We start from the raw sequence: 22,563 nt of genomic DNA on the forward strand, positions 1-22,563 counted from the left end.
CCCGTATCAACAACGACCAATGAATAATACATGTCGCCGATCTGAGGACGCCGGGAACACCACCACGTCGAGCGATCATTGAATAAACAAGCGGAAATACTTCCAATTCATCCGCGTATACGCACACAGAGACACGCGAGAGTCAAGTTACCGCAGGAGCCTTTTTTTCCCCACCTGGAACGCACAATGACATCGACGACACTTGATCGGGTCCGAAACCGAGTAACGACGATAATTGCGATGTTGTGACGTGCAGTTCGATAGTTCTTTGACGCAGTTTCCGGCACAAAGGCCATTGTCGGTCCCACCCATTCTAAACCAATAAGAATCAGCTTTGCAGTTCCGCGCGGCGGCCTCAGGTAAAGGACATTATTCGGGTTTTCGTGCGGCCTCGGGTGGTGGGGGAACGCATCTCTCCTCTCCAAGCTCACTCGAAAAACGGGTCTTCAGTTCAACGTACATTTCAGTTTGTACGCAGCGGGCTCGTAGTAAGCACGCGCGTGTCTGGTCGTCCCTTGTGCACGAGGTGGTCCGTGTATATTACGCGATTTGTCTCGGCGCGGTTGTTCATTTAAGGTCGGCACCCCCGACAGGGATGTAGCTCCAGTTTGGATGGGTTCGCGGACATCGGTGCTATTGGACAGTGCCGATATCGATGTGCATTCAGTGTTGTCTACTGTTAAACTGTGATTAGTGTTGACCGGTGCGAAAGACTCGTTGTGGTCTGAGGTGAGTCTCTACTTACCCTACCCTGCTAGGAAGATGAGGTTCGTGTTCCCCCGGATAGAGTTGGATAGAGCATCACGCACAGTGATGTAAAATGACTGTCGACAATTTTTAAGCATTAAGTTTACCACAACAAACCCTTATCTTATAGGACAGGAACAGTAATAAACGAAATTGACAAGAATTTCTGAAAAATGAATAAATGGGATTGCGAACATGCCCTAATTTGGTCACATCATTATCACAAATTCGTTAACCGAATATCCCGAGGGGTTTTTCGTTAAATAGATTTAAACGATGGCCGACGTAATTTTTGGATCTATTTCCGCGTTTGTTGTGGATAAACCCTTGACTACTGAATGGCGTTTCTGTGGATGAAGAAGTTGGGGGCGTTGTAAGCACGGCGACAGGAGATTTGTGCGTATCCTCCCATTCCATTGCTGGATCTAGTTTTGGAATTTTCATCGAAGTCTTGACGAAATCTAGAGCAGTACATGCCTTTTCAGCGCGATATTCGGTAATGTTTTCTTTTCCATTTCCATTTACTATTCCATTCGGTGGCATTTGATGATTCTCTCATTTCAGCATCATGGGAATTCTTCATATAGATCTGTTTTGTTTTAACCAAGAATATATTAAATCATAATTTTCTTGGTTAGATGGTCTATTTGGTTTTTAAAACCCTGACATAATTAATTACATCGACTAGGGTACATGTGATACCTTGTCTCTGACTGCTCCCTGTGTTTCCCGTGGCATTTTACAATGTTAAAAAAAAATTAATTAAACTAAGTACGCATCACTTCAGAATAATAAGTGCGACTCGTTAGTCCGAAACTGCAAAATCGTCAACCATGTGAATACCAGTAAGAGACTGTCTAAATCCCTCATTTTTGCTCAGTTTGCTCAATTAGAACCTTCTTCGATTCTTGGACAAATGGATTTGGAAATAATGTCAAGTCTTTAGCCATTCCGATGCCACAATAAATTCCAACGATCAATGACTAACTTCTCTCATACCATTGAAATCTAACCAAAACTCATAAGAAGCAGAAGAGTTGATAGGGCTGGAATTTTGACCATAAATTCTCATTTATTCCGTCGTAAATTTAGTTAATTTTTGTTTAAGACACTCCAGTTATTTGGACATGGCATATGTTTTAACTCCATCTACTGTCAGCTTAATTAGCTTGTTGCTCACTTTAACTGCACGAGAGGCGGTGCTATGAAGATTGTACGCCTTTATCTATAAATGTTATCCATAAATTTATTGTTATTGTTATACTAATTGTTAATTAATTCGTGTAATGGACGAAATGTTCATTTCCTACCCAAAATCAGATTCAGTTTAGCCAAATATATACCTCACCCAATCTTCTTATATTAGGCTTGTGAGCCCTACCTAAACCTAAACCTAACAATGACATCCACTAACATTCACGTTCATTCGGAAATGAATAATGCCTGAAGTAAACAGTCGGTTGATAAAAGTTGACGTTCAAGTGAGTCAAGGATTAACAAAATCTAGGTCTGGTAGGCAACATGTTTTGGGTTACGCACCAAGGAAAAAATTGTCATCTATTACATCTATTAGGTTTTATTTTTTGTTTTCGTGTTTGTAAACTTAAGTCACAAACATGCGATGAGACGACAAAATGATTTTTAACTGGGCACTATATGGAGGGTGTTAAATCGTGAATAGAAGAATTTTTTCGAAAATATTTTTATGGTCTTGGTTTTGGAAGTGCAGTGAGAGGTCGGTTGACTTTTTCTTCTCAAACTTTTTTTTGTTTTTGTGGCCGTAGGCAACATGGGACTACGAAATGTAAAGAAAAAAGATCGCAGGTACATTTCTGACTGCGAAATAGCAATTACACTATTAGGTTGTCTTTCGATAGGACGATAAGATGATTTTTACCTTGGGTGCTATAAAATTAAAGGGTATCGGATTGAGGGTGTTCGTTTCAAGTTAAATACGCATGTCGTTTTGATTATAGCCCATTGGGAATGGGATATTGCCAAATGTCAAGGTGAACGGATACTTTGATAGGTAGTCGGATTAATAATAATAAATTATCGTTTATTTACAGTGGTAACCCTAAATATTTTGAGTAAATATATAACATTTTACTGTGCGGTTTCACTTAATAGTAAATTGAAAATGGGTTCTGTGTTTAAAAAAGAACTGTTGTTTTCTTTAAATTTATGATTCGCAGGGCTCTCGTTTGGCAGATAAAATCCATTGTAATTTTCTTACATAACAACACCATACCTCATATGAGACTCAAATTTTGCGTGACAAAGCACTACTATATTTATATAATACATGTCCAATAACTTGGCCTAACCGCCTATAGCAATATCAACGTCGTTTAAATTTAACATCTGCAGCGGTTCTCAACATTGTTCGGCTTTATTAATAACTAGCTAATTCTAGTGAAGCAATTATCTGCTTCCACTACGAACTTCTCAGATCAAAACATTGATACAATGACCGTGTAATATTTCGCAATTTGCTAAAACATCTAGTATAAGCTATACAAATATCAATACTATCGCGAGTAGACTTTGTATGTCGTTCTGACCACCTTTTCTAAAGGTTGGGACCGATTACCAGTTGATTTCGAAATATTCCAGAACTTAGTTGTTTGTTTAAATATTAATGATTAAAGAACCACCAACAACTCAAAATTATTTATTTATTTTCTTATTCTATTTTTTTCTTTTCTTATTCTTTTTTTTTCTCTTATTTTCTTTTGTTCTACTACATCCTAAATTCACTTTTCATCCACTGGTTGCACGGAGTTAGATTAAATATAATAATTTTACGACTAATTTTAATAGGTTTAATTTCTTTGTCGTTATGGCCACGCCCTTTAATTTCATTTACTATCGACCAAGCACATTTATTTTTGTTTTCTGCCTATTTGAATCGATGATTGATCTTTAATACGTTATCGCAGTCCATGTAAGGAGTAAAGAATATCCAATTGGTGGATAGGGGGAAATTTAATTGTCGGTTTTAACGGGCAGGACCGTCTAAAATAAGTAACGGTTATTTATTACGAAAGTGCGACCGATGGCGGAGGCCGACGGGTATTTAGAAAGATTCTCGTGAGAGTGCGAACCTCATTTCCATACCGGCAATTTTCTCGGACTGCATACGCGAGAATCGAATTTGTAAAGGATAATTGAAACAACGGTTTATAATGAAGAATCGGCCGATAATGGTCCCGGCAATAGTTGAACGCATCTTGTTCGCGGATGAATTTTAAACGTCCAACCTGTTCAGGAAAAAGTAGGTAATTATAATATTGTTTACACGCATACAATTATTTCGATGTAGTGTCTTTTCATGAGGTTTTGGTTGGCTTTTAGGAAAGAAAGACCTCCAAAATGTGATATGTCATGAAAACATCATCTACAAGGCGTTTCATCAATTATATGATATTTGTTGATTGGTGTATGGATCAAATTGTTTATTTAAGCTGCCTATGACGCCCGTTTCACTGCTGACAAGCTAGCTCGTATTTAGTGACACAAATCTTCATCAAATATTTCTCTCATAACGACCAAAGTTGGTTATTCATAATGATATCATTATTTACTTTAATAAAAATGATTAAAATTAATATATATGATTAAAAAATATATATATTTGTACTTAGAATAAATAATACAATAACAATAATTATTATTTTGTTAATAAAGAGAATATATATATCTTGTATTGTTATTGAGTCATTTATTCAAATTGTTTGCATAAACTTTTGTATATCATTCAGCAATTATTGATAAGAGACAAACTATTGCTTAAAATTCTGGAAAACACGTGGACATCCTAGTAATACCAGGAAGTAAGGGGAAACATTCGGGAAATGTGGGGCATAATTTGGGACATAGGAGGAAATACGGGGAATTTAGGGAAATACTGGGAAATATATAGGACTAATACCAAAAAATATATGAAATTAATAAAAAACCTTATATGTATGTATAATAAGAAATAAACCAAAACTATTACATAAATAGGTGGATAATTTGATAATACTTGAAAGTACCAGAAAGTATTTGGAAATATTTGTGTAATGGGGGGAATTGCTGCGAAATATGAAAATAGAGTGAGAGTGAGCAATGGAAAAGCTATCGCAGCAAAATAAAAGAACAACTTTGTTCGTTATTTTGTCACTAAAAGGAATATATGCGTTGTATTATTATTACGTCATTTATTCAAATTGTTTGAATTAATTTTTGTATATCGTTTAGATATTACTAAGAATAGCTAAAAACGAGTGTTTACATAAAGCATTAGAATTAATAAAAAAAACCTTGTAAAATACATTTTGTGCTCATAAAAAAAAATTAAGTAAATCTATGGCGTAAATAAAAGGATACTTACCGATTAAACCAGGAATTACGGTGAAATATGAGGAAATGTCTGGGTAAAATGGGGAAATACTGGGCAATACTTGCCTAATATCAGGTAATATGAGGAAATGTTTCCCTATGACGAAATATTTTACAATTCTCTGAAAATATCTAATTTAAAATTATACAGAGTGAGCAATGGGAAAGCTCTCGCAGCATTGAAACAATTTTTCGGCGAAATCCAAAAATTTCTTTGTTCGCATTAAAGTTATTAAACAAACCTTGTTAAAAACATTTTGTCTTCATAAAAAAAAAAACTAACCAAAACTATCGCATGAAAAAGGATACATACTTGGAAATATTCGGATTAAACCAGGAATTACGGTGAAATATGAGGAAACATTTAGCCACTTCGGACATTTCCGGGATTTTACCGCACGGCTTTGGAAGCAATCGGATGTTTTCGGAGATATTTCCACATTTGTTGCATAATGTTACATAATAAAAGTTATGAAACGGGATGAAAAGGGATACATACGTTGAAATATTCGGATTAAACTAGGAATTATGGTGAAATATTAATCCAAATTTCCAATGTTAGCGGAAGCATTTAGTTGTTATCTAGCGCCTTCACTTGACGGCACCAATAACCCTACACGTTCCCTTACCGACTAAATGTTGTCTCGCAGGTAAACAGGTAATTATTCTCCGCCCTTGGGCAAACGAATGTATGACGGTTATTATCCCGACTCGAAGATCTGGTATAGGTATCTCGGTATAAACACCGACGTCCTTAACGCGTACCTTAAGTGGGCGGTGCGGGCGCTTTCAGCGTCAATCCCGTCGGGAAGAGAGAAAAAAGAAGGAATCAATTACGGCCTTAAAGAATAACAGAACGTTGTTCCTCGAGCATTCCGCGTACGGGTCGCCTTCAGACAACGGTCGGTATTGTAGGCACCGGGGCCGTAACCCGTCGGTCACGATTCTCGGTTACTTTGTCACGAGACTTCAAATTTCATTACCGGGCCTGTCATAAGACAATAAGGGCCGTTGTGAAACGCGCCATTAGATCGGAGCCGTCCGTATCTCCCCACGAATTTTCAACTTTGGCGAATGACAAATCGGTCTTTGGTTTGACCGCCTCGCGTGACGTCGAATGAGGGATTGAGATGAAGTACGACAGCGACCTAATTTCGACTTTAAACGTGGAGGAATCGAAATCGACAACGCCGTGAATAATTTAATGCCGAAGAAGAAATTTAGTTTTTTTATTTATTTATTAAAGGACAATTTGTAATTCGACAATTGCTGTAACGAATTTTTCTACGTTGGATGTGTTTCCCAAAAAGCCTGATAATTTGATTTTTTCGTCTAGTTTGGTCAGGTTTAACGATATCAAAGAGCAATCGCTACCAAAATCTATAAAAGCCTCTTGTTGTTTGTTTAAAAAAATAATTTTGATGAATTTATTTTGGGCATTATTAAACTTAATTCTCTTAACAGATTCAAATTCATCAGTTATATTTTGATATTGGAATATTCTATCCACTGATTAATTTGAGCGTTTATTGGATCGAACTCTGGTATAAAACTTACAATTTCAATGTTCTTCGAAAAGTTATTGCAGTGGTTTGAAACGCACGAGTATACAGGCGAAAGAAGAGTACTCACCGCTCTGACAGCAGGCGTCCCACTAGATTGACTGGTTACAGTCTATGACAAAAGCACTAACAATTATAAGTTCGCTCTGATGTAGCCTTTATGTAATAAATACTACTTGTTTTTAATACATTTAATAGTCCGATCTAAACATTACATGCACGGGGAAGAGTTGTACTGTTACATTCAAAGCTTTTTAGTAACTGAATGACCCAAGCCTAACTTCATCCTTTCGTGGGCCTCTAAAAGTAATATAAAACTAATAGCGTTTACAATATGGGAACAAGGGGTTGAGTCGCCGATAAGGGACGCCGACGGTATCGTTCTATGTGAATGACGCGACGGCACGTCGCTAAGATGATAAAAGGGTGCCGACAGCAATAGTATTGTTAACAATTGACAATTAATGAATGGCAATAACGGCTTCAATCATCGGAATTAAACGAAAACAAAAAGTAAATAAAATAAATAAAAATAACCAACTATAAAGCTAAGAAAGTGTGGGCGTATTTGCATGAAGAAAACTGAACACATCCGTCTGTAAAAGGTGGTGGTAGGAAATTGAGTTCAGAAACTTAGAGGAAAGATTCTCAAAAACTCAAAATCGTAATATTTTCCGAGTTACAAAACAAAAATGTTTCAGAAATCTGTCACTAGAGGGCACTCTACCTAGAACATTTGTTTTATTTTTCCAGTTAGTTATTTAATTCAATTCCAATTTACTTTGTGTTTTGGCAGCCATCACTTGATTCTTCTTTTATCACTTTTTTTTATTATAAATATTTTCCTCTTGTAATTTAATTTTTCTTTATCAAAATCTAATTTTATAAAAGCTCATAAAACGCTAATTTAGGTTATAAGAATTTCCTGTTACTAACTGAAATAAACTTTTTTTATTGCCAAATTTTTAGCAAAAGATATTATCATATATCATATAATATTCCCAAATTTTTCATTTTAGCACTTTCTTTTATTAAAAAAACCTTTTCATTCATCGGTAAAACTATGCTAATCAGAAATCCGGTTTAGTGCACTTCGAGAATGCATTATTTAGTTTAACTGATCTACCAATTTCATTCATTTATTTTTTTTATGGCAGTTATACAAAAACGCGCTTTTTGATGATCTTCGCTATACATCGCTCATTCGCTTAAAATAACGTATTTTTTAAACAGAGAAAAGCAGTAGTGCGATACGAAATCGATAGTGGTGTGACGGTTGAATTAAAAACAGGGAAAATCGATTTGTAAAGAAAATTCGTAAAATATGAAGCAGAAAACGCTTTCCCTAAAAAGGAAACAAAAAAATTCATAATCAGTTAATAATAATATTAATACCAAATTAAAAATGGATAAAACGAGGTTTAAATCAAAACCGAACAGCACCTTTAATAAATTAATTATAAATAGAACATTAATAATAATAATGTCAAACTCATTTAAAATAAATGCGAACAAGACCTTCGGGATGATGGGTAATCGCGGCGATTTATGTCTTAATTGAATCCTATTCTCTTATTAGTATCATAAAACTCCCAGTTTTGGTGAAATTTCCAAAAATAAAATATATTTTTGTAATGTCTGTATTGTTTCACCTGTCTATTTTGGCAGACATTGACGGTACGCCGCTGATTTCCCTTGAAATAAAAATTATCCATACAATCTACAATCATTTCTAGAGAAATTTGTATGTACGGTTTTGCTTAATAAAATAAAAACCAAGAACGCAAACTTAAATGTATAAAATAAATTTAAATAGGAATCGTTTATTAATTATATTGTTCTTGGTTTGGTTGGTATGTAAAAACCAAATATTTTATTTTGGGTAGATATTTTATTTTTCGCAGAAAAAGTTAAATTTATTTATAAAAATTTAATTAATTTAAATATTATTTATTCATGGTCATATTTGATCTTTTAATTTTTCTTTACTTAATAGAATAGAAAATTAAAAAAATGTGAAATTCAGTACGTCCGCCACTGGTGTATTTAAAAAAAAACTGTGGGAAACTAAATACGTCGTTTTTATAATATGAATTTTATAATAATTAATTAAGTGTTTGTGATGTCCAATTTACCCACCACCCTCCACAAGGAACATCCGAATACGTTACTTGGCGATTCGACAACAATATCGGCTCCGAATATAAATAATTAAATATAAATTTCAATTTTGTTTCCATTGACTGCTTTTGCATGGAAAATACAACAAAGCAATCTCAAATATTTCCAATGTTAACCGGAACGAACCAACATCATTTTTACCTAGTACGACCCTGCGTCAGATCCGCTAACACAGCCCGATCAGATGACCGTGTACGTTCGGTTTGCGCTGGGAAAGCACAACTTTTTAGTTCGAAAAAACAATTTATAGTTTTGCTTCAGTGAATCCGTGAAAAGTCGAGTTCCATGAAACGGTTTCGGTTTGTATCGAGGTGTGAAATAAAGGCGCTTTTTTTTTCGCGCCCGCTTCCTACAAAAGGCGATACTTAATTGTCTCTACGTTTTAATTACGCCACTGTCGGCGTTGTTATGGCGAAATTGATTCGTCTGCGATAATTGATCATTTCACACCCGAGCGCTGAGATATTGAGACGTATCATATTTTTGTGGCATGAGAAAGTGCGCGGCAGCTACGTTTTGAGTATGTCGACGTCTCTCTATGGCCTACTTAATTTTTAGAAAACGGTATATAGGCGGCAGGGAGCTTTTTACAGCAAATTCTGCAGTTCCACAGGGATCGAACCTCGGACCTCCTCTTAATACCATTTAAATGAATCTTTTTTATCGAGACCAATACAAAAAGTACAGCAAATAACATAATAATGTACACTTTATTATAGTTTCAACAAAAATACTAATTTTCCCCCTTTTTCTATACCCATCCTGTTTCTTAAATCTGAGTGTACAAAACTAAAACTTCAAATTTACGAGTCTATTATGTATATTAGGAAATATACACGACGCGCTCCTAAAAGATTTATTGGTTTAAAGTTTAAAGTAAATAAGTTTTCTTAATTTCCAGAAAAATAAAAAAAGAAAGAAAATTTTGAAAAAAAAAAATATAATAAAATTTATGGATGCACATGCTTCGAACCTCGAACCTACACGTTCTTCTTAATCCCATTCCCAGATCTCTATGCAGTGACACTTCTGGTTTGGGCTCATTTTAATCAATTGACGATTAAAATCAAGACTTAAATGAATCTCCTATTTTTTTAAAATCTTTTTTATTGCGACCAATACAAAAAGCACAACGTGAAATATCACAAACAACAGGTAAAACAGAACTATTTAAAAAAATTAAACATAATAACGTACACAAACATACTAATTATCCCTCTTTTTCTATCCCCAGCAGCAGTTGCACACAGAAACTGTTTTATGTCCGTTTCCATAAATAAAATTCGGGTGGGCCTCTGATACAAGCTAAACTCGATAGGGTAAAGATCTGAAATGGAAAGACGCATCTAGCTCTTGAAATAATCTAAATTCGATAGAGTAAAAATATGAAAAGGAAAGATGTATCTAGCTGCTGAAATAAGCTAAATTCTATATGGTAAAAATCTGAAAAGGAGAGTCGGTATCTAGCTGTTGAAGTAAGCTAAACGCGATAGGGTAAAAATCTGAAATGGAAAGACGCATCTAGCTCTTGAAATAATCTAAATTCGATAGAGTAAAAATATGAAAAGGAAAGATGTATCTAGCTGCTGAAATAAGCTAAATTCTATAGGGCAAAAATCTAAAAAGGAAAGTCGGTATCTAGCTGTTGAAGTAAGCTAAACGCGATAGGGTAAAAATATGAAATGGAAAGACGCATCTAGCTCTTGAAATAATCTAAATTCGATAGAGTAAAAATATGAAAAGGAAAGATGTATCTAGCTGCTGAAATAAGCTAAATTCTATATGGTAAAAATCTGAAAAGGAGAGTCGGTATCTAGCTGTTGAAGTAAGCTAAACGCGATAGGGTAAAAATATGAAATGGAAAGACGCATCTAGCTCTTGAAATAATCTAAATTCGATAGAGTAAAAATATGAAATGGAAAGATGTATCTAGCTGCTGAAATAAGCTAAATTCTATAGGGCAAAAATCTGAAAAGGAGAGTCGGTATCTAGCTGTTGAAGTAAGCTAAACGCGATAGGGTAAAAATCTGAAATGGAAAGACTTATCTAGCTGTTGAAATAAGCTACACTCGAAGGGTAAAAATCTGACATTCAAAGACGGATCTAGCTGTTGAAATAAGCTGACCTCGATAGTTCAAAAATCTGAAATGGAAAGACGTATCTAGCTTTTGAAATAAGATCAACTCGTTAGTGTAAAAATCTGAAATGGAAAGCTGATTGATTATTTGTTTTAAGTGGTCACTGCCTTTACAAAATATTGACAAGTTTCGAGGAAAGCATTAAAATGTGTCTTCATTATTAATTTAGTCTCATTTAGTTTCATTTGAGAATGTCACATTTTTGACATTTCTGCCAAGTTAATGCAAAGAAAATCTTATTTTGAGCCGCTAGTTTTCATATTTTTACCAATGGTTTTTTTAATAAAACTTTGTTTATGTTTTAAATTTTAGCTTGGTTCGTAGAGCCAAATTATTCTCAGAGATTTCTACTTTATTTCCTATTTGATACTATTTATTAACTAGTATTTCTCTATATTTCCGCGTATTTTCCCACATTTCCTTCGTATTTCATGGATGCTCTCTCTGTTGTTCAATCCACTATATATTTCCAAGTTTTTCTGCATATTTCCTCGTATTTTCCCATGTCGCCTTCGTATTTCCCGTCACAAAGCAAAGTATTTTCTCTCTCGTGGATTGCGCTTCTAGGTGGAGTTAATTAAAATTTTTAAAGGGCACCCAAACAGGTAGACCCAACAATCAAACCTCATTGTTGCTCGAATAAGCGTCAAATTTGGCCAGGCGTTTTTTGCTCACCGAAGTTTTTCGATAGTTTTTTCCCATCCCAATCTCACGAAAATGGTCTCCTTTGTCGGGTAACACGCATGAAATGAGAGTGGCTTTATGTTGCGGAATGCCCATTCTTGACGCAATAATCCTTCTGTATCTCAAAAAGGTATGCTTTGATTTATTTTGTGGTCGATCGATCGCTACGTAAAGCCTTTGCGTATACCACGATCGAGCTGCTGATTCGAATCGATTGATAAATCGTGTGAAATTGCGCGCAGTGCTTGAACATCTTTGCCTGTTTTTAAATTTTTCAGAATCCAATGCGAATTGTCTCCTAGGAACTAAAAAAAAAAACGGCGTGAATTTAGTAGATTGCTATAGCTATAGTTCCAAGGACAAAAAAAAAATTGCAATAATAATGTACAGGTTATTCGCAAAAAAAATGAAAAAAAATGCTATGCCAAGAAGATTATGTCTCAATTGATAAATTATTTGACATAGCAAAATAGCGCCATATAGACAGCTAAAATTTGTGTATTTCAGGGTTTCACAAAACGTAAGAGGTACCGTAACTTTACAGACTTCAGATTTGGCAGGCAAATAAAAGTCCACACGTACATAGTAAAAATACTAAGTTTCCCTCTTTTTCTATCCCCATTAATAAAATTAAGTAATTCAAAGATAAATAATTTGATTTAGGTAAAATTGCTAATTACTGTTTAACTGAAATTTTCAAATTTATTATTTATATAAGGAAATATGCAAAATGTGCTCATAAAAGTTTTATTTATTTGACGTCTAATATAAATAAGTTTCCTTAATTGCAAGAAAAAGAGAGAAGATTTTGAAAAAAAAATCTATCTATCTATCTAACTTGTAATTTATTAATTATTTTTCAGAATCAGTAAAATTCGTAAAAAACTATTTGAAAATCCATAAAAATTCTGTGAAATTTAGCCTTCGGGTGGGCCTCTGAAATAAGCTCAACTCAACATGGTAAAAATCTGTAATTGAAAGACGTATCTAGCTGTTGAAATAAGCTACACTCGAAGGGTAAAAATCTGAAATTCAAAGACGGATCTAGCTGTTGAAATAAGCTGACCTCGATAGTTCAAAAATCTGAAATGGAAAGACGTATTTAGCTGTTGAAATAAGCTAAACTCGAATGGTAAAAATCTGAAATTCAAAGACGTATCTAGCTGTTGAAATAAGCTAAACTCGAATGGTAAAAATCTGAAATTCAAAGACGTATCTAGCTGTTGAAATAAGCTAAACTCGAATGGTAAAAATCTGAAATTCAAAGACGTATCTAGCTGTTGAAATAAGCTAAACTCGAATGGTAAAAATCTTAAATTCAAAGACGTATCTAGCTGTCGAAATAAGCTAAACTCGAATGGTAAAAATCTGAAATTCAAAGACGGATCTAACTGTTGAAATCCACAAAGGCTAATTAAAAAGTACAGGATAAAAAACCAGTCTTTAGCCAAAAATTCTTGGCTATTTTCAATATTGACTAGTGAAGTTTCTGATGGAATATGCAGGCCATAATTTCTTCGTGTCTTTTCTGTATATCGCATTAGGGCCCACGCCAGAATTGTTTTTTCACATTGTTTTTTTTGATTTTCGTCTCCTGGGATACGAGTTAAAGCTTTTAACAGCTGTCCTTAGAGCTGTCTTCTTAAGATGATAAATGGATATTTCTGTGCTGCACCAGAGGAGCCGAAGCATGTGTCGCAGTATCCATGTGGTCGTTTTTGTTTTCACAGGAACTCTCCGGGTGTATAACATTCCAAACGATACGGGCCGTCTTCTTTAAACGAGGGAAAAAGTGCACAGTTTATACAAAAAATGTAATTGCAATCAACAGACTTCATAGCCCAATAACTAGGGATATTCCGATACTAGTAAATACGAGTAGTACGCATCAGATAAACATAATCTCTCTTTGATCTATGGTGACGCGTTGTCTCGCGCCAGCCCAGCCGAACTCGTCCGACTTCACTCGACCGAGTCCGAGCCAAAAGCGATAAAGACGTCCCCTCTTCATTTTTTTTTAATTGTCAAACATACAAGAGATTGCTTACGAATAATTTTATTTATTGTAATCATCGGTTTATTATTCCAATGTTATCATGGAGTTATTTGTTTAAAGTACGTGCTTAACGTGGCGCAAACCTTTATTCTTTTCCTTCTTAATTTTAATTATTGCCCTTCAACATTCATTGTTAGTTTCCTTAAATAAATTTAAAAAAATGAAGTGCTAAAAGTATCTTTATGGGTAAGTATCGATACTTTCGCAGTATTTATTTGAGTAGTATCGGAAAAAGATTTGAGTACTATCGATATGAGTAAGTATCGAAACTTTAGGAGTATTTGTTTGAGTAGTATCGGAAAAAGATTTGAGTACTATCGATATGAGTAAGTATCCAAACTTTAGGAGTATTTATTTGAGTAGTATCGGAAAAAGATTTGAGTACTATCGAAATGAGTAGGTATCGATACTTTCAACTTCAACATTTTTAGATTGGAAAAATTAACAGATTTACTTGAAGTGATTTGAGATTCTGTTTAATTTTGCACTCGATGTTGCGTATTATTTTATTTAAAAGAATATAAATGGAATGTCTCCAGCTCAATCTAAATTTTTTGGCCTCCAAGTAGGTCAGGGCCTGCGCGCTATAATGCCAGGCCGTTATACGAAATCCTTTTCGTTCCAGCTCTTTGCCCAAGATCGATTTTTATCATAGGCTTAATACCCGTTATAAATTTAAGCGTGAATAGAACTAGAACCTGGCGTCCCACCCAATTAACTCAAACTTTCGTAGATGATAATAGGCGTTAACGTTTTTATTCCTATTAACGCCTCTTCGTTAAAAGATCGCGTTTCAATTAAGAAATAAAAAGTGTCAAACGGTTGGATCGTAAAGAGCTTGGGTTTCTCTTTAACCCGTGGAAAGATGTGAATCTGCGATGGATTAAACAAGCCCGTTTTTCGAGCCTTTTAATTTAAATTGAATAGAAAATGACGCGCTATTTTTTATTCAATAATTTTCGGGAAAATAAACCGTCCGTAACGCACATGCCCTCCAAAGTGTACAGTGTTGACATATTTATAATAAATTACGAAATTTTAAGGGAATATAAAATATATAAGACACTTTTGCTTTTTTCGAATATAATAACTTCAGCATACCACGAAAACGACTTATTTTCATTTCTAGACGGTGACAGTATTTTTTTCCCATTAATTGAATTAATTTTCCATTTAATACCTTGTGATTTTCTCATTACGTGTTTACAGTGGTTTCTCGTTATAAAGTGGATTAAAGTAAGAATTGATAATCACTAGCGTAATACTAATATAACATCAAGAATCTCAGAAGACCTCTTCTTCTTCTTCTTCTTCTTGTTGCAGATGGATATATTCATATATTCATATAAGCCTTGATCTCAGTAACAGTCGTTTCTATGGTTGTCCGATAGCTGTTTCCTTTACCCTGTCATATCAAAAATAGTCTGAGTCATAGAGAGTTGTTTGATTCCACATCAGGCTCTATTTTTGGACCACTTCTGTTCAAAATATTCATAAACGACTTTATTTCGATGCTTTATTGTCTGAGACTCAAAATATTTAACAGGACTGCATGTCCCAGCATGGATGAGCATAGCCAATGCTAAGACTAAGAGAATGAATCCTTCGCATCCACTTCATTTCAATTATTTTATACAAAGCTTGACCTCCACCACACTAAGTGGTGTTTGATAAGAGCTTTATCCCTCATATTGATCATTTGGTAGCTGCAAACTATTACTCCTATATGAGGTCTAATTTGGATTTTGGTTTAATCATATAGTCCCTTATTTATAGGTTATCTTATCTTATGTTTAGAGCGCTCTGAGGTTGGCTGTCCATTTCTTCGGGAGTAACTCTCGTTTCATTGATGCATGCATTGATGCTGCGTAGTATTTTCGAACAAGTAGAAGCGTTCATTTATCAGGTGATATGTTCGTATATATTATGGAGGTCATCTGTCATCCTTCCAGTAAGTACGTATTAATGTGCGAAGCTGTTTTCACTGGTAAGGACCTGTACTCTATTTACCTTACAGGTAAGTAAGTTGTATTTTTGTCTCTTCTACATAGTTCTTCGATTTGTAAACAACAAACAGTATTTACGTCATAAGAATACAGATAAAAGAATATTACAATTGAACATGACCGTGGAATGAAGCAGATGTTCCCCCTGTTAGAAGAAGACATGGAAATCAACGAAGAATTTGAAGACGAAGTGCACATGGTAGTTGAACCTAATGACAATTTAGAAGACGAACTACCTCAACAAATAAAAATACGGATCGATTTGTGTTCGGATGCTAATTTCAAGAATTGCACGGCGAGAAAGATTGATTGAAAACTTACCAAGGATCTGTCCGACAAGGTGTTCTATAAGGGACTGCGGTTTTGAAGTAATAAATAGTAGGCAAAGTTAATCACGTGGTCGGTTATAAAATCACTACATTTCTGGTCGAAGTATATCTTTATTTATTTGTCGAATGAGTTGATTTGGTATTTTCAGAAACAGCGAAATTATTTGCATAGCGTTGTTTCCATTTTCCCCGAATTTTATGGCAGCAGTCAACTGTAGTGTTATAAAACGTCCAAGGTTTCAGAATCAGTCTCCCGTACTCGAGGGTCTCGTCAAAAACTCTCGGGAGCGACTCCGCAAAATTCTCGATTAAACCTTAAACCTCACTCGCAGAATTTACTGTTTCCGCGTAATTCGCTTCCAATTTGCGTCTTTCCTTTTGCGGTTCCAGCGTTTATTAATAATGGAAACGTTGTTTAGCGGTCCCGATGAATTTCTGCTTCCCTAATTTATCGTCGCAAATTACGCAATTCGTTTGGGTTAAAGATGGGAACGCCAGAGTGGTAGGGGGATCGTTCCTGTTTTTCTTCTTACCAAAGGGGTTTACGAATTTTAGGCTCAGAAATTCACGTAATCCAATTCTATTATTTATATGTTTATGATTTAAAAAAATGTTTACCATCGTTTCTGTGCCGTAAGGCGAAATTCCTCCAAACTGACCGTATCAATTTTCCTTCTTCTTTGCGATGATGAAAACAGAAAAATAATTAAACGTTGACGACCATTTTCAACAATAAATGGATTGCTACAAATGAACCTATGCCCTGGCCTTCTAGATCACCAGATATAACCCAACTTGGTTTCGATTTGAGATGTATTCTAATTTATAAGGTTATATACCAAGACGTTGATGTTTTAAGGCTGAAATAGACCAAGTAGATGGAAGAACAATACTAAAGACAATTCGCTCATTCTCTTTAGTGTTTATTCAAAACATTGGTTTCATACCACACAGCACAAAATACAAAGCTAAACAATCATAAAAAAAGAATTTAAGAAAACCAAGGATATTAAAGACACTTTCTCAAATCACAAAATTGTTATTATATCACAGGCATTCCTAAGTAACAAGGGTGGATTAAAAATCGAGGAAAATATTTATATTTAACCCTTATTGTTATAAATTTTATGTTTTCATTGTTTCGTATACTTTCATCTAGCACATAAGGTTTATAATTTGACCTCTGTAGCAACGCTGGAGGCGATGTGATTACAGTCTTGGGTGTTTGAGTGCGAGAATTCAAGTCACAGAGCTGACACCCTTCAACTTTTCCAAGGCCCAACAAAGCAATGATGAGGGGGTCGAAGGTCAAATGCATTCTGATTTGTTTTCCTAATATCCACGGAATCGTCCACCAACGGACAATCAATATTTTTACAGGAAGGTTCTTGAAAAACTTCGAAAAAGGTCACGTCCGTTTAATAAACGAGTTTTCGGCTCCTCAGCCTTCTTATTCGCCCGACTTGAGTCCTCGTGACTGTTCTCTCTTTTGAAATCATTTAAGCTGCCGCATCCGACCTACTGAAGGCTATTCCAGTATCGGTTTTCCAGCACTGCTACGAGGCGTTTAAGAACCATCTCCACCGTTGTGGTGGCTTCAGAAAGAAGTGTGATTCTATTAGAATTTTTTTTTTAAATCGCTCTTTTTACTTAATTTCGAGATTCTACAATATAGGAGGAAAGTATACGGATGACCTTTGGGCATATGCCAATTTTCGTCGTTTGTAGTTTTAATATGTGGATTTTGAAGTTTTATTTATTATATGTTTGATTCTACTATTTTTTTTTTTGTTTTCAACGCCATCACGATTCACGAATCGGACGACTCGATAGGGGGAATCGTTTCTAATACAGTCGATAAACACATGTCAACGAACGCCATCAGGAATAGATATCGACGATAGAAACTATTATCGAGTTTTGCGCGACACTCAATCCCGCTTCTGAATTGGTTTTCGAACGTCGAATCTTTTCTTTATTGTTTACGATTTCTTCCGCAATTTGTGCGTCCGTTCTGTCTCCATTGTCGTTCCACCCTTTCGCCAAAAACTAACGTCTCTAAAAATAACCTCGCGGTAAAATACGGGACACGATATCGGATCATTACGCTCTTTTTACGTGGAACTTGGTGTAACGTGGAGTTTTATCGTCGATCTGCGTGCCTGGTTTGTGTACACTACGGCGGGGAAATTCGTTTGGGGCATTGTGGGGATTATTAAAAGCTAACTAGCGAGTACCACAATTATTACCTTGTTCGCGAGTTACAGGGCGAAATTGAACTTTTGCGCTTTTTGGGTATATGGAGAGCAATTTTTTTAAGCACATTTTTTGATATATTACCCAAGCATTTTTTAAATGGGACGCTTCTAGTGTAAACTAACCGTTAAAGACCCAATATTGCGAGAAGGTGTACGCACACGTTAATAATAATAACAATATACGTGGTGTGTTCAAAAAGTAAGGTGACTGTTATAATTGAAACATTCGATTTTTGATTTTTTTTGTTACGTTGGTACTTTAAAATTTTATGCAAAAATACATTTGAAATATTGACAACGGCATATAAAAAAATGGTTATAAGTGATGCAAGCCGTTCCAAGATGGCCGATGAGGAACCTCGCTCTGAACGAATCAGCACATCAATAACTGATGAAAGCAGCGTGTATGAAGCCTGATATGACTGAATTACTATTTATATCTGAACTGGCCAAGTTCACCTCTATCTTTAAAAATAAACACCACCACAACACACGATATGACAGAATATTAAAACTGGACAGAATAAGCGAATCACGCAACATCCTCCTAAGATGAGAATTTAAGACATCAATAGGGTTTTGATTTGTAAATTGATTTCTTAATACATTTGCAGATGTGGTTCTCAAATCGTACGTCAACGTCTGACCAAAGTCCCAGGTTTCTTGCTGAAGCTAAGCTAAAGCGGGCTGACAAAGCTGACAAAAACAGCTCCCGGACGCGTTGTGTGAATTGTATACCATATAGAGCCCTGTGGACTGTGGAGTTCGGAAAGAAGATGGGTGACCAACCTTCTGTTGCTAAATCCCTAAAAGCTGAGGACTCGTTTCATGGTTGAGCTCATCAAAAGCCTCGGAATACTCTAGTGGGACTAAAAGTGTTATCGTTTCTGAACCAAGAGATGTGATCAGTGACATCAGAAAGTGCTGTTGTGCAACTGCGTTACAAAACAATATTGATCTTCCATTAGTTGCCTCTTTATCATATTGGCACTAATACTAATATTTTAGTGGATCTTAAATCTTAGGCATAGGGATGATATGAGCATTTTTCCATTGCACAAGGTGTTTAATACGATAATTTATTATATGAAAAATATACCTTAACAAGTATAAACAGCACATAAAAATGTCAGTTTATCAACCCCGACCAAATACTCATCTATCTCATCGACCTCCTTAAAAGACGGAGACACCATAATATCGTACCACCTTGCTGTTGAATGGCGGACTATTTTTTTTTCCACATTTTTATGCGAGTCCTGCCAAATGTTTCGTCGAACCGCTCACAGTGTGGATTTCAGGCTAGAGAAGTGCGGTAATAACACTTATTTGTCCCCCCCCCCCCCCCAACTGGAAATAAGGTTGGCTGATCTCGACTGCAAATAAAATATTGCAGCGCCTTCAAAGTACGCGCGATATTTTAGCTGCCGCCTCCACTTCACTCATTCGTTTTTGAGATTTATGTCGGCTAGAGAAAAAGTGGGTTTTGAATTCTTTTCACTTTGTTTAAATTTCGCGTCGTCGTAGCTACATAAAAATAAATATATACATGGTGGTTCATCGATAATTTCTAATTTTATAGAACTGTAAAATGTTGGATTTAAACTATTATAATTTTTATATTATAAAATTTGTTTTGACATATTGAACGCATCTATCTGAATAAGATTACAATAACTAACGTATTTTGTAAGAAAAATATCCATTTTTCTTACCAAAAATCATATAATTCATTATAATACCTTAGTTATTTCCATTCTTTAGTAATTGGTATACTTTGGGCAAGAAAAAGACAGAAATTAAACTATGACGACTGTGTGATCACTAAAGTACATTAAAGATAAGATAAATGCACATGACTAGCCCAATGCTATTACTCACAGCATACTTAAGAGCAGAATTGTCAAACCACCTGTATCTAATGTAGCTATAATAATATATATAATATATAATAAGATATTTAATATAAGGTAGTTCGTAAAAGCATCAAATATTTTACCCACTGCAAAGTACAGTTTTTAAGCACTAGTAAAATATAATTTTTTGGGTCATATCTTAGAATTTTGAGTTCAATGTCTCGAATTATAGCAAATCAATAATCATAATAATAATAATTGAGAATTATAACACATCACAGAAAAATAAGCTGCGATTTTCTAGCAAATTTGCACGAAGTACTTAAACTTTCGTAATTTTCAGAAAATATCGAAATTTTGAGAACTAGGCCTTTGAAGATTTGTACGTACTCACCTATTGTGAAAACAAGTAGTGAAAAATATACTCCAAAATACTTAACACTAAAACAGTTTGTAATTTTAATTTATAATTTAATTATAAGCAGGTGTTTTTTGTGATTTCTTTTTTGAATGTCGAAAATTATAATCAAAAAAAATTTTGTACCCTGTCCCCCACCCCTTCACGCTGTTTTGAGGGGAAAACCGATTTCAATTTTTTTTTTTAGTGAAAATGCTTTGAAAATATTACGTCAACTTATAGTTAGGCTAGTAAAAATATAGAAAAATCACTTTTGCTGCCAATTTACCCAGCCTACGGTAGGTAAATACATTCAAAAGCAGTTTTCGAATTTAGGTAGTGCATTTGAATAATTTCCAGCTATTAAAAAAAATCTCCAAAAATGTTCTAAATGTTACCGGAATTGTTTTATTTTTAATTTTTTCGTTTCCCAATTTTTAGAGCAGCACAGGAAAATCTATATTATGTAAGAAAACTAATTTTCCGTAGCACAAGTCTATAAGAATTCAAACTTTTTCCGGTTTAACGCATCCCGTAATTACTTGCGATTTATCAAATGGTACTAATCCATTCGTGCTAATTTTTCACGTCGAGTTTCCCCGAACCGGTTCGCCAACAAATCCTTCCCCCTGGGGATTTTCCCGGAGGCGAACAAACAGCAAATTTCCCGCACCTGTAAAACTTTCCTCGCCCGCTGATCCGTAGATAGACAGACAAGCAAACCACTTCATAACTCCTTATTAATTTTGTGGCGGAGATAACGCTTCGGGAAACAAAGTTATAGTATTCCGGCAGCGTCCGGAGTTCCCCGGAGCATCGAGAGCCGCGACTGTCGCTTCTAAAACACTTCTAGTGAATTAGACGTCCGTCGAGTGTTTTTCCTCTTGGTGTGTGGTTACGCGTTATGTGGTCTCCGCGGCAAGACTGGGGTAATGTTAGCTCAAAATTATGAGAGTATCAACCGGGCGATAGAAAAAAGTAAAACTTGTAAATACATATAAAATTTAGACGAATAAAATGTAAACAAAACGCTTTGCTTTTGGCCAATCGTAACGGATGAAAGGTAATACAAAAACCATCAAAGTTTGTTTCATACACTTCATTTTTGTAAGTTTGAAAACGGAGGATGGTAAAAAAAAGAGGATACACTTTTATAGAATAGAAAAGAGTAAATGTTTATACTTGGAAAATATGACACAATGAAACAAGACAAAAGGGCAAAAAGAGGGATAGTATTGTACGGCCAAAAATATAGTGCATTTATGGATTTGACGTTTTAAGTATTCTGCAGTACCTTAACCGTAGACCTTAGCAGGAGCGGGGTAAAGCTCATCCCAACAGATGTTTATTTTGCATTACGTAGGTCTTGCGTGAGATAGACCGTATCAAATATTTGTAAAAACTTGCAAATTTTTATTTGAAACGTAAATGGACCGTTTCAAATTTGATTAAGCATTGATGCTGCGGGGTATTTGATCCTTCCAGTAAGTACGTATTTATGTACCTGAATCTCGAACTCGAACAGGTAAGTTTGTTTGTTGTTAAGTTGTTTCAATCAATCGATCAATTCTTGAGATGTCATATTTATTGTTTTCAAAAAATTGAAAATGCAATTCCTTTTTAAAATGCTCCAGATTGGTGATTAAGACGAACCCAATGCGCCGCTTATTGTTTTTAAGGTATACGAAGAAGATTTAAGATATTGGAATAATGGAAGCAGGCGATCCCTACCTTTTGGAATATGTATATTATACCTGAGAAAACAGCCAATTGAAGATACCCTTAGTGATGTTGGTAATATATGGATTGTTTTTCAGCAACCATAGTTATTTTTTCACATTCATAACTCGATAACTTAATGGAGACTTAGGTTTATCGAAATTTTAGCATCTAGAATTGAAAATTTACTGGCACAAACTCATCCAAGGCCAAGCCTTAAAGCAGTTCTTTTGCACAAAGTACA

At 35.0% G+C, this 22,563-nt stretch overlaps 1 protein-coding gene across 1 annotated transcript in view; it reads left to right on the plus strand.

Moving 5' to 3' along the window:
- Positions 1-483: 483 nt before the first annotated feature.
- LOC132696951 (MOXD1 homolog 2-like) overlaps positions 484-22,563 on the plus strand; it is a 132,599-nt gene continuing 110,519 nt past the window's right edge. Inside the window, exon 1 of the mRNA XM_060662132.1 lies at positions 484-729. The gene's annotated coding sequence lies outside the window, so the exon portion shown is untranslated. The remainder of the gene's footprint in view (positions 730-22,563) is intronic.

The sequence above is a fragment of the Cylas formicarius genome, unplaced genomic scaffold (genome assembly GCF_029955315.1).
Source record: "Cylas formicarius isolate icCylForm1 unplaced genomic scaffold, icCylForm1.1 PGA_scaffold_1__22_contigs__length_36826433, whole genome shotgun sequence".
Classification (NCBI taxonomy): domain Eukaryota; kingdom Metazoa; phylum Arthropoda; class Insecta; order Coleoptera; family Brentidae; genus Cylas; species Cylas formicarius.